At 44.4% G+C, this 13,142-nt stretch overlaps 1 long non-coding RNA gene across 1 annotated transcript in view; it reads right to left on the bottom strand.

Moving 5' to 3' along the window:
• LOC122219486 overlaps nt 1-13,142 on the bottom strand; it is a 47,697-nt gene that overhangs the window by 11,550 nt on the left and 23,005 nt on the right. Inside the window, exons 2-4 of the long non-coding RNA XR_006202399.1 lie at nt 4,419-4,614; nt 4,181-4,322; nt 3,874-3,997 (exon numbers count right to left, since the gene is read on the bottom strand). This is a non-coding gene — a long non-coding RNA (uncharacterized LOC122219486). The remainder of the gene's footprint in view (nt 1-3,873; nt 3,998-4,180; nt 4,323-4,418; nt 4,615-13,142) is intronic.

Raw genomic sequence — 13,142 nt, 5'->3', positions numbered from 1 at the left:
TATTAGTAATATGGTCACACACAGAATAGTAGGCTGCGTTCGGGTGCCTGGGTGGCTCAGTTAAGTGGCCAGCTCTTGATTTCGGCTCAGGTCATGATCTCAAGGTTCGTGAGATCGAGCCCCACGTCGGGTTCCGTGCGGACAACGCAGAGCCTGCTTGGGATTCTGTCTCTCCCTCTCTCTGCCCCCTCCCCCCGACTTACTCTCCCTCTGAAAATAAGTAAATAAACTTAAAAAGTAAATACAGTAGGCTCCATGTCCAGCGCAGAGTTGAACGTGAGGCCTGAACTCACGACCCTGGGATCAAGACCTGAGCTATGATCAAGATTCCGAGGCTCAACCGACTGAGCCCCCCAGGTGCCCCAAGAATACATTATTTCTAATGACTTCTGGATATAATTCTCTGATGATACATTCTTAGTCAGATGCCTTCTATTTCCGCCAGAAACTTAAACCAACAAACAAACCCAGATTTTATAAACCATAGAAAAATACAGTAACTTCTATGGCATGCTATGAGCTAGCATTACTCTGATCAAAACGAGACAAACGTAGCACAGGAAAACTCGAAACCACGCTCAAATACTAGAGTACATGCAGAAGTCCCAAAACAGAATCATATAAAAATGAACCAAGTGCATTATTAAGGAAACATACACCAGGAAGTACACGGTGTAGCCTCGGAACGTCAGTATAGTTAAGGACTTAAAATGTCATCCACCCACTCATCAAACAAGGGTTACTGAGCATGCCCATGTGACAGACACTGCGCCTGGCCCTGGGAAATCAGTGGCAAACCAGACCACCTTTTAAGGAACTTATGGATAGGGGAGTGAACAGATAAACGAAGCAGATAATTTCACGTAATCGTTAGGTCTTAAAAAAGCTTTTGCTGCAGCAGACGTATGTACAGAAGTCTATGAGAGCTACTGGGTTGACTTCTCCAAGGACAAGACTATGAGAGCTGGGGCTGGATGAGGGAGTCACTAAATGCCATGCAGAGAAAAGGCCAAGGTCCAGTGAGGGAGACAGAGGAGCCCCACCCAAGGCACGGAGGGGTCACCTTTGCAGCCTAATCCCTACAACTTGTCACCGCAGAGCCTGTGTTGTGCTACCCGGGAGGCCCAATCGTTACATTTCTGGAGATTCTCCAAGCTTGTTGTCCAGCAGCACCATTATTAAAAAATTAAATTACATAAAGTTGCAATTAAGTAAATTAAATTTACAACAGATGGAGATCCTCACCACTTCCCGATTATTTGCCAACATTGACTATCGTCTGTGTTCCCGAGGCTATTTTCACCAACCGCATGTGAATGACAGAGGGCCATTTAACGGCATGATGCTGCGCACAACGTCCCAACTCTGATTTCAGAGATGGGCCGGTAGCTAGAAATCAGCCCGGTAGGATTTTTACACCGTGGAAATCAACGAGTGCTGTAAATCAGGACTTTACTTATTGTTTTGTTGACTCTTCAAATTTAAGGTTTTGTTGATCATCTAGAACATCGTGTAGAAAATGTGGATTAAATGTAAAAGTGGGACACATCTGTAGCCACTGCATCAGCCACGTATCCGTAGACACGGGTAAATAACCCAAAGTATTTAACAAATATTCTTCCAGTATCTGATTGTGCAAGGTAGTCGCTCACGTCATTGCCATCTGAGCAATATTCCGACACCCATTTGTCTGATTCGGTGAAATTTTAAAAAAAGAAATAAAAGAAAATAACCAACATTTAGGCCAGCTCTAAACTCATTGGTCAGTGGTGTGTGTGACTTCTTGTCATGGAAATGGATAGCAACCAAGCAGTTAAGCAGTTACTTGTAGTTTGATTTTGTGACACTGCTGTTGGCAATAAAATTATAACAATGGCTATAACTTTATAAAAATTATAAAAATTGCTATTTTGCAAGAAATAGCAATTCATTTGAAGTTTTAGGTCTAACCTGAATTTCCAAGCAGCATTTTAACTTAAAATTTATTTCTACAACTATATAAAGAAATATTTAACACAAATTTTTACATCAACCTTCAAGCAGTATCATGTTTCATTCACCATTTGTACATATATACGTACGTACATATATGTGTGCTTATTTTTCTCTCAGAGTCAGTCATTAAACATTTACCAGCACATCTCTGTCTCTAAACTAGGAAACTGAGTAAAGGAAACCTCATTTAAAAATGGAGTCAAGAGACCAGAAAGGAGTGGAAGAAACCTACTTTACTATTCTGGCGGGAGGAAGGCAGACTTTCTTCTCGCCCAGCAACAAGCTCAGCCAATAAGAAAATGCCACAACTCATCCAATGAGAAACTGTCACCACCCTGAACCCTCACTTTCCTCCATTGGGCTTTCCTCTAAAGCAGCCCCTCCCGACTTCCTCCTTTTCTCTACACAGTAATACTCCTCTCCTTTGATCTCTGGACTTGCCTATGGTTTGCCACAGCTTGTGTGTCCCAAATTGCAAATCATCTGCTATTCCCAAATAAACCCATTTTTCTGGTAAAATTACTGGCTGTTTTTACTTTTCATGTTGACAAAACCATACATCTGAAAGAGGCCCCTGAGTATACATGCACAGAGGACAGGGAGAAGCAAAAAAAAAAAAAAAAAAAAAAACCTTTTAACACTCACTTGTTCTTTGTCTTCAAATCCTAACATGTTTCCTGAGGGGAAGAGGGATTATGGGAAGAACTTCTTTTCCCTGTACTAGAGAAGACAGAGAGGAAACAAAACCTACCCGTTATTCCCATTATAGACTTCCCTAACTTGAAGGCTTTCTCCCAGGCTCCAGATCCTTGTATCTCAGACTGATGGAGTATCAATCATCTAAGTAGCCAAAACAGATGATATGGCCTCTTTTCAGAGAGGACTGACTTGGTGCTCACAATACTCTGATCGTGCAGCTGAAACCTCTTAAAGACCAAAACGCACGGGCCCCAAGGGGGCATTTATTAGTTTTTCTCTTTAGAGATCTTCCTTTACTTGAAAAACTTTCTCCCACACTCCTTCCAGTTAACGAGTCCTCAGAAGCTTTCTAGAAACAGTGCTATTGCACAAGATGGCTTCGGAAGTGCTAAAAGACTTGCCTGGATATAAAAATCGCGTGTTTGACTTTAAGACAGAGGTGAGGGCTCACAAGCTTATTTTGCAACCCTAATAATAAGTGGAATTAATCGTAATCAACTTGGAGAACTCAGACGTTTATGACATCACTTGTAATGGTTTGCCACAGCTTGTGTGTCCCAAATTGTAAATAATAAATTCAGCAAAAAGATGCATCGTGTCTTATCAAGGAACTGTGTGATTCAGAGCCACTATAAACAAGGAAGACATAATTAATCACAGCCCTTATTTTGGAAACTTAGTTGTTTTGAAAACACTTTGGTTTCTGATGATCTTTAAGCGGCGTATCTTCCGCTGGAGACCTTGAGGACTGCCTCCTAGGGTTCCTTCCCAGAACACAAGGATGATTCCATACTGGTCCGTCCATAAAGGGGATTCGCCAAATTAGACAGTCAACCCTGCTACAGTACCATATTCGTAACAATGGTTACTAAAAAACACGTTTGAAGATGCTCGCTGTAGGTACTGTAAAGTTAAAAATCCTTAGTAAACTGAGGACAATGGGATACATTCCAAAAATTGTTGCGTGAACAATAACAACAACAACAAAAAAGCCCAGCATCATATGTTCAATAGTGAACTGATAGTTTTATCATCATTAGTGTCAAAAGCCTGCAAGAAACAGTCCTTGTCACCACCATATGTCTTGTTGTGGACTATTAGACAAAACCACTAGCCACAGCATTTAACCATGGTCAACTCTAAGACAGTATCATCCTTTCCCATGACTTCATTGCTTACCTGGTATGGTGGCCAGCTTCCAAGATGGTGGCACTCCTTTGGCAATCAGGTCGTAATAGACAATGATGCCTGTTTCAGTCACAAAGCGTCAGAACATAGCAGCTGACTGATTCCCAGCAAGAGACTGCCCATAAAAGGAGATATTTTCATTTATCACCATTTTTATTGATAAATTCACAGTCCTCTAAAAACAATCTTTGATGTGAAGGACAAGGGTCTCCCCAAGCAGTTCACTGAGAACATCACCAAAGAGGGAGTCCTGATGCCCATGGCTACAGAGGATGCGCGTAGGAGGTGAGCCACTTACCATCTCCTATAGGCGGGCAGAGCAGCTGACCCAGCAGGGTCTTGGGCAGCACTGTCATCTTTTCGGTCAGGGCATCCATGGAGCTATCCTAGGGTAACGGAGCGAAGTCCAGGTGTTCTGCCACCATGACAACAATGTAGTGCTTGAGAAAGAAAAATAAATATGTAGCTAGTCATGGCTGGGCGGGCAGACCTTATTTTAGGGCATTTCTTTCAACAATGTAAGGAGCTGGGCTTACGTGGTGATGGGATTAGCGGCAATGGAAGGAGGCACGTAAACTTTCAGCCTGAGGTTTTCAGGCATGAGTTTCAGCTCAAGTGCCCGATGGCAGAGGACCCCAAGGACACGGCAATGTCCTCTCACTTCCAAGCCGTGTAATTTCTCCAAGTATCTTCTAGTCAGGAGTGTCCTTCCAAGAAACAGTATATGCTAACCTGGGGAAATGTATAATAGGGGATTTATAACACCAAACCAAAAGATTTCCTTTCAATTCATCACCAATACTATTGAGAACCTAGACCTGGTCCTTATTCCCGTTTTATTCATCATTCTTCTCCATAAAAATGAATTTCGTTCTGGCCCGTGGCTCTTGAGACAGCGGTCAAACGAGTTATATGACTGATTTGCTCTGGGTAAATATTAGAATGTAACAACTTTGTCTTGTAATTTCGATATATTGGTCATCAATTTTCACATCTTGGAGACAAGCTTGTATTTAAATGGCCTTAGATTTGTGTAGGTAAAATGTACTTTCTTCCCATCGAGAAAATAAACATAAAAGATTAGTGATTCGAAGAGAAGCCAAAGCATAGACAAAGCAAGACCCCACAAGTGGTTAAGAGGTGTAATGAAATCAGAGGTACTGTGTAGTGTGGTCACGCTTGGTCCTACGGCTCACGTGGATGTAAAATCACATTCATGTAATATACGCCACATAACTGATACTTTTCCTTAATGAGATTTCATCTTTTGTGCTTTCAAAAAGAATCCATTTTATTAAAAATTTGAAATCGGCCTTACTTAAACTCACATGACAGTAGCTTCTCTGACATAATCGCACTTGAGAGGGGAGTGACTAGGGAGCAGAGTAGTAGAGGCAGGATTGATATGTAAGATGGACAGGTGCAAAGACTTCCCAATTCTTCTCTTAGAACTAACATTTGAGGAAACTCCATACCGTTTTTGCACCAGTCTGCATTCCCACTGAGAGTACAAGAGTTAAAAGTAGAACTAACCTAAGAACCAGCAAATACTAGGTATTTACCCAATAAATACAAAATACTAATTCGAAGGGATACATGTACCCTGATGTTTACAGCACCATTACCTACAACAGCCAAATTATGGAAATGGCCCAAGTGTCCATCAACTCATGAATGGATAAAGAAGATGTAACATAGGGGTGCCCGGGTGGCACAATCAATGAAGTGCCTGACTTCGGCTCAGGTCACGATCTCACGGTGTGTGAGTTTGAGCCCCGAGTCAGGTTCTGCACTGACAGTGGGGAGCCTGCTTGGGATGCTCTCTTTCTCCCTCTCTTCCCCCCTCCCAACTCATGCTTTCTCTCTCTCTCAAAATAAACAAACTTAAAGAAGATGTGGCATATATATACAATGGAATACTACTCAACCATAAAAAAGAATGAAATCTTGCCATTTGCAACAATGCGGATGGGGCTAGAGAGAAATATATCAGAGAAAGACAAATACCGTATGATCTCACTCATATGTGGAATTTCAGCAACAAAACAAACGAGCATAGGGACACAAAGAGAAAGGAGAACCAAGAACTACACTCCAGAGAACAAACTGATGGGCACCAGAGGGGCGGTGGGAGGGGCACAGGGGAGACAGGTGATGGGGATTAAGGACAGCATTTGTGGGGACTGGGTGCTGTATGTATGTAAGTGTTGAATCACTAAATTGGACACCCGAAACCAATCTTCCAGGTACATTAACTAGAATTTAAATGAAAACTTAAACAAAAAAGAACTAACATTTGGTGGAAAGATATTCATACATTTGGGGGTGGTTTTACTTTAACAAATGATTTCTGAAAATATGTGTTCATCTTTTTCACATCAGTGCTACAGTTCCTCAGAATAGCCTTCCTCTCTTCACAAGTCATTTTACATCTTAAGTCACACACAAATACATTATTTATTCCACTGCCTTCCAATCCAATGTCCTAAAGCCCACTGCTCAAGGAAGGGGAGCTGTAGTTTTCAATACAAAGCACATTAATATTGACTTGATGGTAATTAGTCTGTTTTTTCCAGAAAACAGACTGGATATATATGTATAATGCACATAATTTACATGGAAATTTCAAATAGGAGTAGACCGCAAAAATTATAGTCCAATAGCACCATGATCAAATATTCCCTTCCCAACCCTCTCATTCACTTTTCATGTTACTTTATTAACTAGTTACTATTAAATTTTAAAAACATAAATTTAAGAAAACATACATTTTAACAGAGATTTTGCTTTCATATTAAATAACATTTGTGCTAAAAAAAAAAAAATCCCAAGACCCAAAACAGTGTTAAATTCAAAATTTGCTCAAAGGGCATATGTACCTACTTATTACTTATTTTACCTGAAGAAAACAGTGCTTAGTAAGACAAGACTAACAGTATTCTTAACATGAGCCAAATATATCTCAACCTAAAGTCCAATATCATGTTTGATGATGAAATATCGTACTGTTTCCAGGAGTGTATGTGTGTGTGTGTGTGTGTGTGTGTGTGTGTGTGTGTGTGTGTGTGTACTAGCTATGGGTGTTTTTTTTTCCCCTCCTCAAAAAGGCAGAAAAGTTCTGGAAAATATGGAGAGAAAGTTGAATCACAGATAAATTACACAAAAAAAATATGTTTCATTTTTATTTAAGTAGAAAATATACGAGTATGGTCAAACCTAATAAAGAACAAGCTCAAAAGTGATCAGTATTGATCAATGTATTTCCTACATTAAAGGTTAGACGTCACCTCTGGGAGAACATTAAATAATGAGCATGTCAGGCCAAACTATGATCCAAATGGCTCCATATTCAGTAATAGGCACAAAGCCAAGTCTATGGTTCTATCAGTCATCAATCAGGAGAGACAAACCACACAGCGAACTGAGTGAGGAAAGCTTAGTAGGAAGAATCGTGAACTCAAAGAACTGCAGACAGGAGGAGGTGGCTGGACGGAAGTAAGAAAACTCTAAGTGACAGGAAGAGCAGAGGTTAGGGGCAGCTGCTGCTCCCCCCCCCCCCCCCCGCCCTCCGGCTGAACAGGCACCAAGGGCAGAGACCCAGACCTTACTAGCAGGGTGGGCTGGGAGTTGCAGACGGCTGTGCCCTGGAGGGAGCCAAGTTCAGGTGTCGTGGCGCTGCAGAGGTGGCCCTGGAGCCTGTGGTGGGCACCCACATCCAGCAAGCAAATGCTTTTCTTCCAACAACGTCCCTCTAGGGCCATCTGAGGACACTTCAGTGCCAGCTGACAAAGGCCTAATATTCAGTAAAGGCCAAGTCCATTTCCCGGGAGCAGGCCAAAGGGGATATTTTTGCTAAAACACAGGGCACAGCTGGCCCCCCTGAGGAAGTGTGGAGAAGCCCCAGGACATTCCTGACATCACCTCCAGGCTCTCTCTCTCCAAGCCTTGCCCGGAAGGACCCGAGGAGGTGCCCCCGGGCCGTTGTTACCTTCCTGCCCTTTCCCTCAAGTTGCTCAGAACCGAACATTAACTCAAGTAGGTTTACTTCCCAGGCCATTCTACAAAGAAGAAATAGAAGCAAGCTCTAACACCCGTCCCGCCAGAAACTAAGCTCCTTTCCTCCGTCCATCCAAATCCCCACCATTACTCGGTCGGCCAGGTGAGCAGCCAGATGGAAAAGGAAGGACGCCAGCAATAAGAGGGCTGCAACGTAGTTTCTTTCTGATTATATTCATCAGCTCAATTGAGTATGCCCGTAACTCTCAATTATTGTTTACCGACATAAAACTTCAGGTCCCACTAAAGAGTGTCTTCTCCTAATTGCTGTCGCACAGAGCCAGGACCTGCACAGTAGGCCACAGCTGCTCTGGGGGCCAAACTCGAAAAAATAAATCTGTTCATCTGCTCAGACAAAAAGCTTTTCTCTCTTGGCCCATATTCTAGATGGTCACAACAAAACAAACAAACAAAAAACCCCAAAATACTTCCCAATGATGCACAGCTACAGCCAACACACAATGGACATGAATTGCAAACATCACATCAGCCTTTGTTGTTAAAAGCAGCTGAGATTTGGGGGTCATTTCATACCTCATTCTAACCCAGCTTGTGGTCTTCCCATAGGGCTACACCTCCAGAGCTCACATCTACAGCCAAGACAGGAAAAGAAGGGGAAAAAAAAGATGAGGCACAGGCCTACTTTTTTAACCCATCAATGGCCAGAAATGTGTATTTCCAAGGAAAGCACAAAGAGGAGGATTTTGTCTTTATAGCCATTAACAGTAGAGAGGAAAGCTAGGACACAGAAATTAGAAACTCTACTTGTAAGTAGTCATCTTTCTTTTTCCTTCTTTCTTTTTTTTTTCTTTCTTTCTTTCTTTCTTTCTTTCTTTCTTTCTTTCTTCTTTCCTTCCATTTCCTTTCTCTTTCTTTCTTTCTTTCTTTCTTTCTAAATTTATTTATTTTGAGAAAGAGAAGGGGGAGGGGCAGAGAGGGAGAGAGAGAGAATCCCATACTGACAGTGTGGAGCCAGACATGGGGCTTGAACTCAGGACCTGTGAGCTCATGACCTGAGCTGAAATCAAGAGGTGGAGGCTTAACCAGCTGAGCCACCCAGGCGCCCCTAAGTAGTAATTTTTGTAATTTATTAGAAGTAAAAGTAATTTAAGTAAAATTCTATGCTCAAATCTAGTCTTCTCCAACCCTTGTGCTACTATTCACTTTCCAGAGTTCTCAACCAACTTTTCCATGCATCCTGCCCATATCACAGAAATACATTCATGGTTTTTGAACCTACTTCTTTAGATTTGTGTTTGGAGTTGTTTTCTTCAAACTTTTTTTTTTCTTTTAATAATCTTTTGGGATTACTATCCAAACATCACATTAGAGGTTTCTTAGAAGAAATATTTTCAAGTGTTTTATGTTTTCAATAACATCATAAAACATGTGAAGTCACCTTGGGGATTTGGGCATTTTGGAAGGAGGAACTATAAGTGCAAAGGCCCTGAGGCAGGAAAGAGCTCCATGGGGAAGGCAAAGGGAGAGTGGATGGAGCGGAGGTCAGCAAGTGACCTGATAAGCGACACCTGCAAGAGACTGAATTTGGCCCAATTTGTCTTAATTGCACGGAGAAAACTCTGGAAAACTTTAAACCAGTAAGCAGTGTTATCATATTTACATTTTCAACATTACGCCTGCTGCGTGGAGATGCACTAAAAGAGAGGAGAAGCTGTGGGCCAGGCAAGAGTCTGTTCTACTTACTCGGAAGACAGGTGATTGCATGAGAAATGGAGGAAACGACTAGTGATGGTATTTGGAAAACGTCTGAAGGCAGAGCCGACGGAACATGCTGGTGGAGTGAATGCTCACTACCGAGGGGAAGAGCAGACTAATTAAGAAAGACTCTGAGGTTTGGGGCAAGATTAGGTGGGAAAATGGTAATGCCTCCCCCCCCCCCCAGGGTAGGGGGAGATGGAGAGGGTTCCGGAGTCGTTCCTGTGGTCATGTTAAGACCGAGGCACCTCCTGGATACTCAAGGAGAGATGAAGGCAGCTGAAGAGGTCAAGTTCTGAGCTGAGGGAAGAGGTCAGAGGAAGGGCATGTAAGAAAGGAGACCGGGCTCATCTCGGGAGTGAGCCTGAACACAGAAAAAATTCAAGGACGCCAGCCTGGGCACACCAACAGGGGAGGTTAGAGAAAACATGAGAACCTGCTAAAAAGATTCAGGAGCAGCAACCAATGAGGCACAAGGAAAATCAGGTCCGGCTCACGGGTGACCATCAAGTGAAACAATCCAGGTGAGAAGCAGGTGAGGAAAGCTGTCGGGCTTCTCAGACAAAACCTAGGAACTGGCCACTGGATCTGCCAGCATGGAAGTCACTGATGGCTTCGCCAAGGGCTTTCTCATCTCGAGTGGGCTCGAGAATGAACTGGACACAAGGGAACAGAACACAGGTCTGGGCGCAGCTTCTGAGATGTTCTGCTACCAAAGGGAGCAGAATCACAGGCGGTTAATTTTCACAGAAAGCCCAGTGGTCTCTGCGCCAACAGCTATAATCATAAAGCCACAAGGCATTTGAGTCAACCGCGGTGGATACTACTGTCGAAAGCATCGTTCTGACAAACGGTCCTGGTGGAGACAGGGCTCAAAGGGGACGGGGACACACCCCATCCCGCTGAAAAACAGAACGAACACCCCTGGAAACAGGGGGCATGGGGTGTCAGGACCCCACAGAGAAGGAATGCGGATTCTGATGGGAAGACTGGGGAAGACAGAAGGGACCTTGCTGGCTGCGAAGCATGAGGACGATTTAAGGAGTCTGGTCTACTTGTCAATTGAGCAATTAAAGTTAAAGATTAAACCACTGACCCAGTAAAATCTTCCCACCGGGGAGCTTACAGGCTAACGGTTTTGAGGTAATCATTTACCACATCGGGATTTAAGGCACTGGAGAAAATGCTGAAAAACTTGGAGGCATTTTTTGGAAAGAAATGAGGACCTTGCACTCTCTCAGGTTAGTCTTCAGTCTTTCCCCTCAACATTCTGCTTTTGAGGGGACGGGGGTGGGTCTTTTTCTCATTTGCTATTTTGGGGTAGAGGCTGTGGGGTAGTGAAGAGAACTCCTCTTTCCTAAGATAATCCTGCAAAGTGACAGAGAACACCACCTTTTCCTAGTAGAAGCAAGAGCTCCAGAACCCCAGGGAATAAAGCTTTAGGGAACAAAATCATCCAAAACAATAGCTGCAGAAAGAGGGGCGCCTGGGGGGCTCAGTCGGTTAAGCGTTCTGACTCGAGCTCAGGTCATGATCTCGCGGTTCGTGGGTTCAAGCCCCGCGTCGGGCTCTGTGCTGACAGCTGGGAGCCTGGAGCCTGCTTGGGGTTCCGTGTCTCCCTTTCTCTCTGCCCCTCTCCCGCTCAGTCTCTTTCTCTCCTTCAAAAATAAATAAACATTAAAAAAAATTAAGTAGCTGCAGAAAGAGAGAGAGAGAGTCTGAACTATCTGAAGCACATGGAGGTGAACCAGCAACTTTAAACTATGCTTTAAGGGTGACTATTACCCAAATACCGGGACTAGACTGGATACCCGCAGCTTAAGAGTCATCTACTGGGCTAATTTGTGTGCAATGCATTAATAATAATAATAATAATAATAATAATAATAATAAAGCACTGATCACATCTATGGTGAGATAAAAATGCGAAAGCTGAATTCTGAAAAGGGAGATTTTATCAGGGCTAAAAGATCAAATTAATCAAAAGAGACAAGACGCCTCCAATGAATTTATGCATGGGGAGAAGTAAAACAAGATGGAATCCATGACGTTGGGAAGTAGTTACTGGGTGAAGATTTGGGGGCAGGGGACTCTGATGTGGGAGCTGTGAATAGGAGTCCCAAGCTGCTTCGTGTACGGAGAAACTGTTCAGTGCTGAGGCCACGTATAAAAACATGTGAGTTTCTAGCAGCTGAGCTGGGGACCTGAAGGAGGAGTCTCACTCCCCAGGGAGCTCACGCAGAAGACAGGGGTTCGTGCAAAGGGAAGGGACACAGAATCAGAGCTGGCCGGGGAAACGGCCAACGGAGAGAAGAATGACATGGTCAGCATTCTTTGGGGTTGTTCCTCATCTACTTAGTCTGATTACATAGGGAAGAGGGATGACCTTCAAGTTTATATCTTACCCGGGTCCCCGGGCCCAAGCTACAGATTCACAGACGCGGTGCCTGCCAGGCCATCTTCTCTTCTCGGTCTAAAGGCATCTGGAACCCAACAGTCCAAAATGAAACTCTTATTTTCCTTCTGGAAACCCGCTTCCTTCCCGCTCGCTGCTCCCTTTCCCATCTCTACGGAGCACAACGCCACTCCCTCATTTGTTCAAGCCATACATCTAGAAATTTCCAGCGATCGGCCCCATTCTCTCCTCCCCTCCCCACCTCGTCAGCAATTCTTGTTGGCTTTAACTCCAAAACAGCCCCACAAGCAGCCTCACCCAGACATCAATGCTCGCACAGGCTACCACCGCCTCTGCCCAAGCTCCCGGTCTTGTCCCTTAGAGACCATGCATCACTCAGCAGCCAAGTGAAAACCCTGTCCCCTTCCTCAACTTGCAGGACCCCACGTGGCATGGCCCCCACCCACCAGTTAGGTCTCCCTTGCCACATGAACCTGCTCGCTCCCTCTGCACGGGACCTGGACGAAACTGCCGCTTCCTTGCCCGGAACGCTCTTGCTCAGGGCTACTTTCTTCTCACCCCTCCCACTGCAGCGCACATGGAACTTTCCATACAACCTGGTAAAGCACTTGCCCTCTTCTTGCTAGTTACCCAGTGGCTGTCACTGAGACCCTCAGCTTCTTCATAGCAAATGCCATTCTCGGGTTTTTCTTTTTCTTTTTTTTGAAAGTTTATTTCTTTTGAGAGAGAAAGAGGGCATAAGCAGGGGAGGGACACAGAGGGGAGAGAGGGAATCCCAAGCAGGCTCTGCACTGTCATCCCGGAGCCCGACTCGGGGCTCGAACCCACGAACTGCGAGATCATGACCTGTGCCGAAGACAAGCGTCGGACGCTCGACCGACTGGGCCCCCCGGGTGCCCCAAGGTTTTTCTTCTCCGGGGCGCCTCTCCTGGCGGCCCAGCTGGAGTTGACAAGGCAGTCCAAGCTGGCAGTGGAGGACGAGGGCAGGACACATCTGATGGAGGGCAAGGGACGCCGCCGGGGACGACGCGGGAGGCACCGCTGTCGGTTATCAGAAAACCTGGCAAGTGCC

The sequence above is a fragment of the Panthera leo genome, chromosome B2 (genome assembly GCF_018350215.1).
Source record: "Panthera leo isolate Ple1 chromosome B2, P.leo_Ple1_pat1.1, whole genome shotgun sequence".
Classification (NCBI taxonomy): domain Eukaryota; kingdom Metazoa; phylum Chordata; class Mammalia; order Carnivora; family Felidae; genus Panthera; species Panthera leo.
Note: the sequence above shows the minus strand (reverse complement) of the source record. Positions and strands in the feature narration are given on the sequence as shown.